This window comes from Narcine bancroftii, chromosome 8 (genome assembly GCF_036971445.1).
Source record: "Narcine bancroftii isolate sNarBan1 chromosome 8, sNarBan1.hap1, whole genome shotgun sequence".
In the NCBI taxonomy this organism is placed as follows: Eukaryota; Metazoa; Chordata; class Chondrichthyes; order Torpediniformes; family Narcinidae; genus Narcine; species Narcine bancroftii.
Window position 1 is genome coordinate 109,649,443 of NC_091476.1, and position 14,489 is coordinate 109,663,931.

Here is a 14,489-nt window from a genome sequence, read left to right on the forward strand (position 1 = left end):
GAACAGCCAGAGTCCGAGCAACGTCCCGGTCGGGGGAGGTGGAGAAGCTGCTACCAGCGCCCTGACAACCTACTACAAGTGTGCAGTCATTGCCTCGCTTTGGCAGTTGGGACCAGTCCAAGCGTTGATAAGTATAGTTGGGAAGGGCTTGCATATTGTAGTGTGAAATCAGCTTTTGAATTAGTAATAAACATTTGTATAAACTGAACTGCTCTCGGTGTGTGTGTCTATTTTCTTTCGGTAGCTCAAACACTGTGACCAATCTAAAATGAACAAAATGAGAGGTATAAGTTTACCCAAGACAGTGAGAGTGTAAATCTTCTACCAGCCAAGTAGTGCCTCTAGTGCCTTATGGCTTCTACAATGGCCTGAGCCTCCTTTTGCACTGACGGGTTCCAGAGCTCGTGGCCTTGTAATTTTCCTGAGAAAAAGGAAACTGGCTGATTGAGAGTAGCGGTTAAGGCTACATCTGAAGTGTCCCTTTCCATTCGGTAAGTTACATTTTCATTCACCGTGTGCATGGCGGCTTTCGCAATGTGACTTTGGAGGTAATTAAAAGCCAGCTGGGATTCAGCTGAGAGGGGAAAAGTAGTGGCCTTTAAGAGTGGGCGAACCTTGTCGCATATTGAGGGACCCACTGGGCATAATGTGAGAAAAAATCCAGGTATCTTCTCAAAGCCTTGGTGGTCCCAGGGAAGGGGAGCTCTAACAGGGAATGCATCCTATCGGGATTGGGGCTAATGACGCCATTCTCCACCATGATCTTCCACAGTGTGGCCACAGGTGGTGACATTATCGAGTTTGGGGAAGTTAGCCTTCAACCCATAATCATCCACCATTCTGTCCATCTGCTGCTGGAAGATAGACACCCCATTGGTAATGCCGAAAGGGACCCTCCGGAACTGACAGAGTCAACTGGTAGCCTTAAATGCTGTGTACGGGCTGTCCTTTGAATGGATTGGTAGCTGGTGATAGACAGCTTTCAGGTCAATGGTTAAATAGACCTGATATGCCATGATATCGTTCACCATATCCGAAATGCAAGAGAAGAGGTATGCGTCAAGGCATGTGTATTGGTTAATAGTTTGGTTATAGTCATTTACTAGCCTGGACTTGTTTTCCCCCTTTACAACCACCACTTTGCTCTCCACGGGCTGGTGCTGGGCTCAATGATCCCCTCCTCCATCAGGCACTGGGTCTCCATGTTTATGAACTCCCTGTCTGCTGCACTGTCCCTCCTGCTCTTGGTGGTGATGGGTTTACATTCAGCAGACAGGTTTGGGAATAGAGGGGGAGGGTCGATGTTCAGCGTGGAGAGGCTGCAAGTGGGTCCTGATTTTGAGGGCCCTCTGTTCCAAACCATTACCAGGGGGAGGAGACCATAAAACTCCAAGGTCACGTTTTTAAGGTGACATAGGAAGTCCATACCCAACTATACTGGAGCACACAATTCATCCAAAATATACAGATGAAATTTACAAAATTCCCCCGCTTTGAATGATAAATTAACTGTACAATGTTTTTGTACACACGCCAAATAGGACTGAGATGCAAGGAAGATTTGATAATTTGAAGGATACATTTTTAAGTTATACTTTTGTACACTCCATGAGTCTATAAAACTTTCTGTGGCACCCGTGTCGATTAGGGACTTAGTAGAATGTCTGTTTTACCTTCATCATTACCATAGAGTTACTGAGCTGCTGAGGCCTGTTCTGGTCGAGGAACAGCGATGCAAGTTTGCTGGAGATGCCTTGTTCCTCACTCATGGCCCCCTCCATCCTGAGTCGACCTGTGCAGGTAAGATGGCCACCCTCCTTCCTCCTGTGATGATGGAGCGGAATTTGAATTTGGGCCACAGCAAGATGTCCGCCGAGCCTTTTTGCGCCATTTCCGAAGGCAGCAAGTTGCGCAGCAGGGGATCTCAGGCGAGTTTGGGGCAGACAGCTTTGGGCTGGAATCGGATCCAGGAGTGGTGCAGGCTGTGGACTTCCCTAAACTTCCCTTCATGCTCCAAACCCTCGCCCAATGTCCCTTCTTTCCACAGCTGGAGCATGCTGAGTCTTTAGTGGGGCAATGGGCTCGGGGGTGCTGACCTTTTCCACAGAAAAAGCACTCCCCAGCGTGTGAAGCAGCAGCCGTTAGAGCAGGGGCAGCTGTAGCGGGAGCAGCCGGTCCTTGGAGGTGCTCACCTGAGAGTGCGAGTTCACTGGCTTTGAGATTGTCGATTTTGAGCCTGGCCTGTTCCAGTGATTTGGCCAGCTTGACATGACTAGCGAGGTCCTTCTTTCCCGACTTGAATAGTCACTGCCTCACGTACCTCGAGCAGACTCCTAAGACCAGAGTGTCCTGGACGCAGGACGCTCGTCTTCTCGGACACAGCCCGAAGCTGGTTCATACCTGCACTTCTTAGCAAGCGTCTGCAGATCCAGCAGGTAGTAGTCGATCAACTCTCTGGGCCATTGGGGATGTAGAGTGAGTCAGTCCCTTGCTAGGACCTCATTCTGGGCCTTCATGTAGCGAGTCTTCAGTGCCTTGATGGCGACTTCATATGTCTGGCAGTCTTTGACAACTGCATACCCCTTCATTCCTACCCTGGAGATATGCACCGACCTCCAGATTTCTTCTGTGTGGAAGTCATCCCTGGTCGCGTTCAGGTAGGCCTGGAAGCGTCCAGCCAATATGCGAACTCCTCAGCCGCGTCGGGGGACTGGGGGTCTATTAGCAGCATACTGGGCTTGAGCCTCCATCCTTGTTTTGAAAGCTAATAAAATTGTAGCATAGATAAAAGCTCTCACATGACTGGAGGGAGAACAAATGCATTTATTAGCTTTCAACAACAGATAGGGTCACTAGTAGGCTTCAGATGGGTTCTGGGTTTAGGCAGGAAACCAGGGTTATATTTGGGTAAACAGGGGTGGAGCCGGGAGGCAGGGCCAGTCATCAATACAGCTCTCTCCCAGTGAATTCCAGATGCACTCTCTCTTTCCATCTTCCTCTCTACCTCCCTCAATCTCTCTACCTCCCTACCTCTCTACCCACCCCCCCCACCTCAATTTGCTTGGGAAACAAAAGCAACAGATCAAAAACATCTCAGTACTTTCTCACTCCAATCAGGTTCTGCTACCCACTCCAAAACTCCTATTTTGTAGTGACTAAAACATAATTAAAATTCATAATTATTTTAACACATCATATGAATATAAAGCTAAGTTTGATACATTATCCTATAAAGAAAATATTTGGTATAAGATAGAGTTCATGACAGTAATTATTCTCTGGGCTTGAAATGATGTTAATTTAAAATTCATGTCGTAAATAATTTTATATTCTGACAATTCAATCTGCCACTCACACACACACACACACTCGGTCTAACAGGGTTCCATTTTTAGTGTGTTAGCATACTGTTCTGTGCCGTGTCCCTGGGCTAACACTCTACCCAGTGTCAGCCAGGGTGCTGGCAGTCAATCTGATAGGCAATCCTTCTCACACCTCTACTTTCACCCCTCTGAGCTTTATTGTTTATTAGATCCCTTGAGCTTCGTATTGTTATGATGTTGAATAAAAAAGATTCTGTCACATACTTACAATTGGCACAAGCAAACAAGCCTGTAGCAGCTGCTACTGCTGGAGAGGTTACGCTCAAAGAAGAGACATACACTACGGGAGTGAATTCAACACTGATTTATTGTTCTGGCAGCTCTGTTTCTAAAGGGCTTAGAAGCCCATCTCTGACATCATCATGCCCTCTGACTGGTGGCATTACGATCTGCATCCTGGGACTGGGGAGCGGCCAATCAGTGAGCCCCTTTCATCCCTGGGTGTGGCTGTTTCCCTAGCTCCACCCCATTGGCTGCCGCTGGTCAGCCCATCGGAGTGGGATGCTGCAGCCATGTGCAACTGAGTTGGGGCGCCGACTTCGAGGCGCATAACTCATCTCGGCCGGCTGTGTAGGCTGCGGGCTCCCGATATCGGGTCGCCACTTGGGGCGTGGCATGCTCAGCGGCCCGCTACCAACCCTATGCTGCTGAGAGTAGTACATGGAAAACAGTTGGTGTCACAGAGTTTGAATAAGTAGCTTTTGAAGAGGAGACACACAGGAGACTGCAGATGGCGGAATCTGAAGTTGAACATTATGCAGGAGTTGTGTTCCTCCAGCAGGTTGTGTTTGGTTTTCAAAATGGTGCAATTTTGGGAGCACGGTAGCCTACTAGTTTGGAAAGCCTTCCCTATTTAATTTTCATTGATGGAGAATGAGTAAAAGGTTAGTACTTATACATCTTTTTATCTCTCCCCCTCAGGACCTTACATCAGTGTGTGAAAGACTAAAGCCTGCAGACATAGTGATTAAGTTTAAGAACTTACATCAATGTATCAGTTGTCTTGTATCAGTATCAGTACATCAATGTATCAGTTGTCAGCACAGAGAGTTCCCAAATGCAGCAAAATAATGATGATCACTTTGTATATTTCAGCGTAGACAGTTGTTATTCTGGGACATAAGGGAATAACTCTCCTGTTTTTTTCCCACAAACAATATTAGGGATCATTTCTGCCTGCAGGAACCAGTCCCTCCATGAATTCCGCATCCACTCCTCCCTTCCCACCAATCGTCATCTTGGCAGCTACCCCTGTGACTGTGGGAAGTGCTACACTTGCGACCACACCTCCTCCTTCACCACCATTCGGGGCCATAAACAGTTCTTCTAAGTGAAGCCATCCTTGTGAATCTACTGGATCTGGTGCTCCCTTGGTGTTCTCCTCTACATCGAAGAGACTGGATACAGACTTGGAGATCACTTAATTGAGCACTCGGCTCTATCTGCTATTATTGCGGGGATCTCCCAGTGGCCACCCATTTCAATTCCCCACCCCATTTCCTTGCTGACGTGTCTGTCCATGGTCTCATGCACTGCCAGACTGAGACCACCTGAAAATTGGAGAAAAAACACTTTGTATACCGTCGAGGCACCCTCCAACTGGATGGCATTAATATCGACCTCTGATTTCTGTTAGCCCCCCCCCCCCCCCCACCACCCTGCCTTTTCTTGTCTTATTTCCTCTAGCTCTCTCTCTCTCTCTCTCTCTCTCTCTCTCTCTCTCTCTCTCTCTCTCTCTCTCTTCCCTTTTCCTTCTGTCCCCTTTCACAGAGCTAAAATCACCCCCTTCACCCAATCAATTCTCACCTTTCCTCTGGTCCTATGCTCCAATTAACACCTTTTGTCTCTTGGTCGGGACTCTTCCCCCTCTCATTCTTCGCATTTCACCAATATTTTAAGACAGATTTCACTTATACCTTGATGAAGGGCTCAGGCTTGAAATGTCAGTAATACATCTTAACCTCCTATGGACACTACAAAACCTGATGAGTTCCTCCAGAATTTCTGTTTTTAATGCAGGTGAAACAAAACTTAAAGTTTGAAGTCTCTACTGAGCAAGAGCAATGCTAACATTGGACGCACTGTCACTACTGCACTTGAGTTTCAGTTTTCTGGAATCAGACTTGCACCTATAAGCCTTCCTACTCACAGTCTACTGACTCACTGTGTACCACTAGCCAACTGTAGGTTGTAGAATATTGAATACACTATAACATTGAGAAGGAAAATATCAGGATATAAGATGAACAGTAGAACAGATAGTTCTAGTTGAGATACTGCAACTCAAAGACTTGAGCTGAATGATGTGGCCAAGTCCATACTGACCACCAACTACCCGTTTGCACTAATCTGATTTTATTTTCAACACACACTCAGCTATCCTCAGTTTATCATATGCATGGTGGGCAGTCTATAGTGGCCAGTTAACCTACCAATCTGAAGATGTCGGGGATATGAGAAGAAGCTGAGCTCCCAGAGGAGACCAACACAGTCAAAAGGAGAATGTGCAAATTCCACACAGAGAGCGTTGGAGATCGGAATGGAAGTAGGTTTTTGTAGCTGCAAGGCTACAGCTCTCCAGCAGCACCACTGTGTTTAGGTAAGCACTTCCAAAATATGAGAGTTGTTCTTGGTTTACAGTACTTTGTGATATAAACTAGAAAGCCCGATAATATTCTCTCTCATTTTAACATTTGCCAGGTACAGTAAAATTTCTGACATCTGACAACTATGGGATTTGCAGATATCAGATAAGTGAATTTTCTGGTTGCAGGTTGCACGATTGGTGAACTAACTGCTAGGGTGGTGCCAATTTTAAACCTGAAGTTTTTATCCATTTATTTACTGCAGTTTTTTTGCCAATTGCTTGAGGCTGCCAGTTGCCTTAATTCCAGATAACAGGGATTTTACTGTATATTCTTTAGAACACAGAATTCCCATACATTAGAAGATTATGAGGGAAGATTTCAGTGCCATTTCTACGAGGGAGTGACACCAAAGTCACATCTAATTCATGCATTGTAACATTCTGCAGGATGTCTCCACTGAATATGGTTTTACCATCTTTGGCCATTAACACTTGTACATAGATATGCCCCTCTGTTTCGACCCCTCTTTTTCTCATACAAACACACACTTACATTTTTCTGGGCTACATATCCAACAACATACATATTCATGCAAACTCCCTTGTTCACACCACACGACTCTGACTATATCATTATGTTCCAACAACCGTAAAGGACATCAATCACAGTGGACATGGGCTTTAAAAAAAGTAACTATTTTTGGCATAATTTGTACACTTGACAGTTTAAATCTCAAGATTCAAGTTTCAGGATTCATAATTCCTTTATTGTTATGTAATAAAACAGGTGTAATATGACACAAAATTTGCTTTAGTCATAAAGCAGATAGATTTACCATCAGCTGAAATTGCCAGGTGCCTATTACGGAGAAAGAAAGAGAAGCAAATGATTAGGTGTAAATCAAATAATAAAAATGAATCATAAATTTCCTTCAAGTAATAAAATATTCCTAGGCACTCATAACCTTAAGTATGAATCATACTCACTAGATATAAAGAGCTGCAATTACTAAAATCTAATTTGTCTTTATGAACTTCTCAACTTAAAGCTTCCTAATATTATCTTGAAGTGCCGTCATTGTTGTAAGGTAGGATATGCGGGATAAATTTGCACACAGCATGTTTTTGCAAGCAGCAAAAATGACTAGTTCATCTATTTCAATGGTATTGGATATGGAATAAGTATTGACTGAGCCCCAGAGCAGAACTCCCCAAACCTCAGAACAGTGACTTGAAAACTTTTTGTCCACTAGATTGGAGTAGACAATGACAGAGGGAAGGTTTTGTGCAGCACAATGTGTAGGATTGTCCAGATGGGCAGGCAGTGTAATACTGATAGCATGGATTAATCATTTGAGCTGAGAGTTCACTGCTCACTCTTTTCTGTCCCTTTCATATTTTCTAAAAGATAGTTAATGGATCAATGGACCCTTTGTGATCAGACTCCAGCTCCATCATCGTGACAGGACACATTGAAGATGGTAGATTCAATCTCTCTCAAGGTTTTCCCTTTGAACTGCTTTGATCAAATACTACAGTAATACTAATTATTAAGTATATTTGCTTTTATTTAAACAAAAGATTCCAACATGTTCCACTGACAATGCTATAGCCTTGTCTCTTCATTCTGTTCTGACTCATCTGGAGAACGATGCCTCATATGCCAGGCTGCTATTCATCAACTTCAACTTGGGGTTTAATACGATCATTCCCCAGAGGCTGGTGGAGAAGCTATTCAAGCTGGGACTCAACACTCTTCTCTGTAACCGGATTTTGGACTCCCTAACGGAAAACCGCAGTCTGTCCAGGTCAGTAGCAGAATATCGAGCACCCTCACCCTGAGCACCAGGAACCTCAGAGCTGTGTGCTCAGCCCGCTCCTGATCACACTACTGACCCATGACTGCATAGCTAGATCCAGCTCCAACAGTCTTATCAAGTTTGCAGTTGACACAATAGTAGTCGGCCTCATCAGCAACTGCAAAGACGAAGTGGAAAATCTCATGAAATGGTGCGAGAGTAACCACTTGAGTCTCAATGTGGACAAAATGAAGGAGATGATCGTGGACTTCAAGTGGACCAGGAATGATCACTTCAATAACTCTAGTGGCAAGAGAAGAGAACACCAAGTTTCTTGAAGTCCACTTAATTAATGACCTTTCATAGACACACAATATCTCCTCATTGTCGGGAAGGTGCAACAACAATTGCACTTCCTAAGAAAATTGAAGTGGGCAAGACTACTGTCCTCTAACATGTCAACATTCTGTGAGAGCTCTATCAAGAACATCCTGGCCACTTGCATGAGAGTGCAGTGCAGCTGCTGCAGAGAAATGGATCAGAGATTAATCCACATAACCATAAGAATGGCAAAGAAGATTACCGGAGTGTCCGTTTCCCACACACACATTGACGTAGTCTGAAAAGGGCATGCAAGATCATTGAGGACCCCTTCCTTGCACCCCACACACAGCATCATTCCACTACTTCTGTTAGAAAAGAGATACAGGAGTGTCAAAGCCAGCACAATTAGACTGAGAAACAGCTTCTTCCCACGGGCAGTGAGAATGCTGAATGACGAAAGGAACTGCTCAGACTAACTGTCCGAGACTCTCATATTTACAAAACAACAATTATTTATTTAAATATAAAACATATGCATTGCTTGCCTATATGACTGGTTGTGTGTCTGCATGTTTTGCATCGAGGACCAGAGAGCACTGTGTTATTGGGCAAATCAGATGATAATAAACTTGGCTTGACTTGATGTAAGAAAAATGGATGGTTACGAATGTGAGATAGGAAAGTCTTTGATTGTAGTGGAGTAGGTTTACATCAGTCACAGGGCCAGCGCTACCACTAGGCGAACTAGGCAACTGCCTAGGCTGCAGTCCTCAATGGGGTGCAGTCAGGATGGCCAGACACCCTGTGTTTAGGGACCAAATATGCAAAAAGTATACTTGCTTTATTAATCGGTGTCCTGGGGTCTGTTGGCTGGATGCAGCCGTATTTATTCTTGCGCACATGTGCAATTACCGGCTGACGCATGCACAATAGATTCGAGCATGTCCAGAGCCGCAGGTGCCCCGAGACAACTATTCAGCGAGGGGCCAAACAAACCCAGTACAAAAGAGATGCTGGACTGGAAGTGCAGGGCATCGCAATATGTCCCACAACATCGGGGTTGCAAAACTGGCGGCGTTTGTTGGAAGCAACTCTTGATTTTTTTTTACTCCCGTGACTGTGGAGGGGGCAGGGGGCAAATTAAAGACACTTGTTCTGAAGTCTAATTTCAAAAGAACCCCAAGCCTCTTAATATTAATAATGACACATTCACTTGAACTGCAGTTTTATATTAGTGAGTTGGATGTTTTGTTTGATAATATGGGGGTGAATTTATTCTCTAACGTAATTGTAGCAAATTGACATCAAAAATAAGGTGACAATTGTTTAAGTAACCAGCTTCTGGTGCTGTATTTCATTGAATTGTTTAAACCCAAATCTAAACCATCAATTTAACATCTGACTTTTAACACTTTCTAGTGGATTCATTTGATTTTAAATATAGTTAAAATGCTATGCTCAAATTTAAACTTTTGCAAGTATTAACAAAAAGTTAAACAGAAACTGCGTAAGACATAGCAAAATTGAACCAACATTGGTATCTGCATCAGTCGTCACAAAAATAAAATCAGTCAATGTCACCAGCAGGAAGCATCACTGCTCAAACTAAAACTTGACGATTGCTTGAATGTTTTGACTATTCTGAAAAGGGGCTTCACTTTGGAGAACGTAAATGAAATAGAAGTGAATTTTTTTCCCATCTGCAGGCAAACATTAAACATGCATTATAACCAAACAGGGAGTGTGGACAAATTCAACGCTCTTATTTCCCACCCATTTCCCTTGAACAAACATTGAAGCAAAATCAAATGGTAATTGATGAGTGATGTCCACTTGTGGTTAAAGTCGGGACAGTGCCATCCCAGCATTTTACAGCCGTATAAAAAATGCCTCGGAGACCCTGTCACTTTGCTGTTTGTTGAAAAGCAGGAATGTCTTCATGTCATTTACTTGGAGAATTAAAAGAAACAAAAAAAATTCTCTGTCTCTCAAAGGCTTTCACTTCAAACCATAATTTTAAGGTAACTGCAGAGGTCCTTACATGGCTTCCAATAAAAGGCAAACTCATACGTTTCAACTCTGAACAAAAACATCTTTTTGAATGCAGGGTAACCTAAATGCCTCAGAGGATGAAGTGCAACAAATCTTACTGACATGAAAGTACATGAATATTTTCTTGTTTCATTCATGTAAGTGCTTATACATATTAAAATTTCAAAGTAGTGTAATAACTGTGGGTTTAAACACCTTTTTATGCTCTTATAGATGTGCTGCTGTGACTTTAAAAGGAAATAGAAGAAGTTAGAAATAATAATGCTGTCATGCGAAACTTTTAAATCAGTGTTGTGAAATTTGGGTAATCTATTCAAAATAAAAATGCAAATGATCTTAATTTAGAAAGATATTGATGCTGAAGATCTGTACTGTGAACTTATAGCAATAGCTCGAAGATTTCCAATGTCTATGCCACCACAAGGAGTACTTCGCTTCATACAACAAAAACTCCTGCATAATGTGCCCAATGTTTCCGTTGCTCGAAAGATCTTTCTCACACTTTCAGTATCAGTGAAAATGGTGAACGTAGTTTATCAAAGCTCAAACTTTAAAAAAATTTACTTACGCTCAACAATGTTGCAACAGAGACTGGATGACTTGGTAGCTATATCAAGTGAACATGCCCAGGCATCAGCACTTGATCTTATTGAATTGGTGACACAATTTTCAAAGTTAAAGACTCGCAAAATGAGATTTTGATTTGCCTGAAATTGAAACTTTTATGAGATTTAAATTTTAACAACAGAATTCACTAGATTATTACTTCTGACAAGGAGGTTACGTTTATAATGCTGTTGGTCTGTTTTTTGTTTGTTTCTTGTCTGATTGTAAGCAAAATATTGTCCTAACATGATGGGTTGGTTATGCCAAGTAACCTTAAAAGGTATATAGACTTAAAGGTGTGTGAAGTAAAAGGTTTTAATGTTGTGTTGCCCTTGGCAGAGGTATGCATTCTACCGATTGCCCTTTAGTTCAAAATGATTTGTGTGCCAAAATATTTTCTTTTGTATTTGAGAAAGATAATCAAAAATGGATGTATTACTTATTCCTGTAATTTAAAATAAATTTAGTAGTTTCATGTTTTGTGCTTTTCAATTTTTCTACAAAACATCTGTTTTTGAAAATCAAAGTTGGCTATTTTTTTGGGAGGGTTGGAGGTGAAAGTAGTTGGCCTTGTCTAGGGTGCAAAATAGTCTGGCACCAGCCCTGATCAGTCGACACAACATCAAGGGCTGAAGGGCCTGTACTGGGCTGTAATGCTCTATTCTGCTTCGTCTGGAGGTCTGGACCGCTATTTCAGAGAGACATTAAACCAACATGGCAACACTGGAATTTAAATTCAAGCTATTGAATAAATCTGGAATAGTGACCACAAAACTGCAAAATTATATTATTAAAAACCCATCAGTTTCTATATTGTTAACAGCTTTTAGCCTAGGGTGGGAGAATCTAAAACTTGAGGGCATGGATTCAAATGGAGGGCAGGGATTTAAAAGGGGTACCTTTTTTCACAGACACCGGTGCGCAGAGGCCGCCTGCAACATGGCCTGGTATGGGGACACCAATACCTCTTAGCAGAAAACCCTGCAGAAGGTAGTAGACACAGCCCAGGACATTACAGGAAACACCCTCCCCAACATCTACAGGGAACACTGCCGTCGGAGAGCAGCAGCAATCATCAAGAATCCACACTACCTAGCACACACTCTGTTCTTGCTTCTGCCATCGAGAAAGAGGTATAGGAGGCACAAGACTCGCACTATTAGGTTCAGGAACAGCTGCCACCCCACCACCATCAGGCTCCTCAACGACAAACTCTATCAGAGACTCATTTAAGGACATTTACTTTTGCACTTTAATTATCTTTTATCTCTCTGAATTAGACAGTTTGTTTACATTTCTTTATTTTTGTACATGTTTGCGTTGATTACATTTCTTTTGCATTATCCATAAGTGGTATTCTGCCTGGCCCGCAGGAAAAGGAATCTCAGGGTTGTGTATGATATCATGTATGTACTCTGACCATAAATCTGAAATCTAAAGGCTAAATCATAATCCGATTGATTATTGACTCCTTAGTCTATTAGAGGACAACATGAATGGACAATAGATGCCACTTTCCAGTTATATCGATATCCTGTGAACAAATAGAAGTATTTTATTTTCAATCGTTTTTTGTAATTAATTTCTGTGGGATGAAGAGAGAGCTTTTCAAAGGTGAATGCATCCATTTTTGGTGAGGTGCTCACTTTTTCCATCAGCCCTACCTGTTGCCAGGTTACGTTTCCATGGTCTGTTAGGACAGAAGGAAATAGCTGACAACATGTTGGGTTTTAAATTGAGTCCTTTTTACTTTATTTGAATGCTCATTCACAAAATGATGAACAGTAAGTAGCAATGGAAAGGTACTTGCAGAGTAAAAATAAAAAAAAAGTTGTCACAGAATTAGGACCTGGAAACAGACCCTTCAGCCCACCATGTATACTGTCCCATCTGCACTAATCCTACACAGATCCCATTTTATTCTCTCTGCATTTCCATCAACTACTCTCAGATCATCCTATGTGTGTGGGGAGGCCAGTTAACCTACCACTGTAACTCATATGTTTTGGGGATATAGGAAGAAGTTGAGCACCCAGAGGAAATCCACACAGCTGCAGGGAGGACTTGCAGTCTCCACACAGAGAGCGCTGGAGATCAGAATTGAACTTGGGTCTTTGCAGCTGCATTACTGTGTTCAGGTAAGGACTTCCCATATGAGATACAAAAAGGTGAGAGTTCTTCTTGGTTTACAGTACTTTGTGATATAAACTGGAAAGCCACTACATATTTTCCCTCATATTTAAAATATAAATTTTAAATTTAGACATGCAGCACAGTAACAGACCATTTTGGCCCATGGGCCCATGTGCCCAATACACTCAATTAACCTACAAACCTGGTATATTTTGAATATTTTCCAAGTATTATTCTTTTGCACACAGAATTCTCATACATCGGAAGATGCTGAGGGTGGGTTCTAGTGCTTTTTTCTATGAAGAAGGTCAGGGACTGATACCAAAGTCACATCTCATTCACCCATTGCAACATTCTCCATGATGTCCCCACTGAGCAACACCTTTGGATCAATTCTGTCGTTCAACTAACCCAAGTGTCAGCAAGTGGTTAAACTGTTTGAGGGGAAGGGATTCAATTCTGCCATCTGATGACATGAACTTCCAAAACACCTCTGCACATTTCAACACCATTCCTCTCCCCATTCCAGGAGTTTGTCTATCAAATGTCCTAGCAGCAACTTCATTCCAAATCAATTATTCAATTGAAACTTTAATTCTCTTTAATGTTAAGGCACTTAAGTCAGAATCACCAGTCATTCCCAGAAGGAGAACTCTGATAAAGAAAGCACGATGCTAACATTTTCAAATGCTGCCTTGTTCTTTCATTGTGATGTATACTTATCTTCCATCTCAGTGACAAAATACAGTCACACAAATGTTTTTAGAGCTTCACTCAATTTCAAACTAAATCTGTGATTTTATTACATGTATTGAATGCAGCAGAATTTTAGTTCAGTGTATTTTTGAAAGCCAGACATGATAAAATGAGCCGAAGTGTAAGAGTGGCCAACATTTAGTTCATATCCTTCTAAATATCCTATTCAAATGCTCTTTGAAAGATGTGGACCAAATATAGACAAATTGGATTAGCTCAAAGGCCATCTTGGTTGGCATATACAAGTTAAGTTATTCTATGCTGTATGACTTTGTGACTCCATGATTCCATTTCAAACAGAAGTCAATGGCAGCACAATTGGAGTGGTGGTTGTAATGGATATGTGTTAATATTAATGTATAGGTTAACGTTAAGCTATATTTCATATAAAAATGTCTTAGCAAATTAAGTTATAGAGTTAAATGTATTTCTACTGAGGAAACAGGGTCACACATTGGTCACAGCACATTTCCAGAAATATCATTGCAATAAGAGAAAGAGTTCAGTTGGAGTCGTAACACCTAGAAAGATAGATAATGGAGCTGAAGTGGATTTTAATTGATTCAAGAACAATGAAGTGTTTTCCTTATTAAAAACTGAAGTATCTAAGTACTCAATAAGAACTGCTGAATGAAGCCATCTGTTTTAAACTAAAACAGGATCATTAAACTTTCTTGAACCAATCAAACCACTTAAGCCTCCTGGAACAGAGATGAGGTCAGAGGTTGTTATGGATATGGAGAGGTTTTGTAAAAGGCAAGAGGTTTTGCAGAAATGAAACTGAAACTGTAGCGATGTCACATCACATTATGTCAGAGAGCTATATACTGAAGCCAGAAAGACATCTTG

General features: G+C 42.0%; 1 long non-coding RNA gene across 1 annotated transcript; it reads left to right on the forward strand.

The window, feature by feature from the left end:
* The first annotated feature begins 254 nt into the window (after positions 1 to 254).
* On the forward strand, positions 255 to 11,175 carry LOC138741842 (uncharacterized). Its single transcript, XR_011343806.1, has 4 exons — positions 255 to 491; positions 1,691 to 1,800; positions 5,760 to 5,982; positions 7,379 to 11,175. It is a non-coding gene; the product is annotated as an uncharacterized lncRNA (long non-coding RNA).
* Positions 11,176 to 14,489: the final 3,314 nt, after the last annotated feature.